The following is a 1,408-nucleotide window of genomic DNA, read 5'->3' on the forward strand; positions in this document are numbered from 1 at the left end:
GTGTTCCAAAACGCGACATTAATTTCTTGACGACCTAATATAAAACGAAATTGAAACTTAATGACATTATAGTTGAACAAAAGTTTAATTTTTGAATTAGCTTTATCACACATTTTATCTTATAATTCATGGAAACAACAGTCTTACTTTTTGTCGAAACATTATATATATAAAAATGAATGACATGTTGTGCTTCAGTGATTCTGTTAGCAATTCCAAAGCTTTCTTTCAGTTAGTTTACAACATGCCTTTAAAGTGAAACAGTACCGATAGGATATTTCGTTCCAAACAAATGTTGTTTTACTCTAAAGAAAGTGCATAGATGGAAAAGTTTTATCAGGTTTGTAGTTTCGGTTGATATACATGAGTAGCATTTGGAAATATTTCCCTATTAGTCCTTCGTGCTGAAATTTGAATCTCATCACGCGTTTAATTATAGAATGCATTATTCCGGAAATTATATAATTACTTCGTTATTATCCTATCTGCGATGACAAAAATTATTTTCCTCCATCTTGAATCTCCGTGATTCAATTAACTTTTTCATATATTTTGCTGATGAAACTGATCGTGAAATTTAAGCTTCGCGAAGAGTTTTATATTAGTTTTCTTATATGTGAATAAAAAAATAGATTTATTGAAGAAAGAGTATCTCACATTTAATTCGAGTCAGATTGGAAATTATTATTTAAGTAGTTTAAATAATTATGAATATGTTTTATTATCCATATTATAACGTAATATTTTTCAATAATGTAACTATTTACCAATGATGTATATATAATGAAAGTTCACTTGATGCTTAGGAACCTAATCGTTTCATAGAGCACTTCTCATTATCACAAGTTAACAACAGCAATGCGTTAGATAAGATATGTGAAGAATAAAAGGCGAGGACTCTGTACAATGGTTGTTGATAAAGTGCAAGATCTAGTTGATTTGCCATGGATGGGAGTCGGTTTATCTCACGTGCTCCACGTTCAGGTAGTAGTGTGTGAGGTGGGAGTAGTAGACATTCAGCTTGCTTTTAAACACATTATGGACTATCAGTGCTGTGCCCACAGCGGGTATTACGAAACCCGATTTTAGTCAGATTAATATATGTGTATAGTCCAATTAGTCAGTTGTATGTAGCAGCAATTACCATTCAAATTTACACTTGAAATACAGATGATTTTTTACCTTCTCTGGTCCACTGGAATCAATTAATATTGCCAGTCTTATCTATAATTACAGGTGTTAAGCTATTTAACGTTTCTCCTGATGGACATGTTTTCGCTTCGAAATGACAAGAAAGTAATCATTAATTTATGTGTAATGTCATATTACTTTATTGAAGAATTAAATTATCCCTATTATATTTTTCGTTTTAACAGAATAAATTTCATATTAATTCAATGTTTAAAAC

General features: G+C 30.5%; 1 protein-coding gene across 1 annotated transcript in view; it reads left to right on the plus strand.

Moving 5' to 3' along the window:
- LOC111089114 (fibropellin-3-like) overlaps positions 1 to 1,408 on the plus strand; it is a gene marked incomplete at its 3' end in the record, with an annotated part of 18,780 nt that overhangs the window by 8,693 nt on the left and 8,679 nt on the right. The gene's annotated exons all lie outside the window — the stretch shown is intronic.

The sequence above is a fragment of the Limulus polyphemus genome, unplaced genomic scaffold, assembly GCF_000517525.1.
Source record: "Limulus polyphemus unplaced genomic scaffold, Limulus_polyphemus-2.1.2 Scaffold5268, whole genome shotgun sequence".
Taxonomy (NCBI): Eukaryota; Metazoa; Arthropoda; class Merostomata; order Xiphosura; family Limulidae; genus Limulus; species Limulus polyphemus.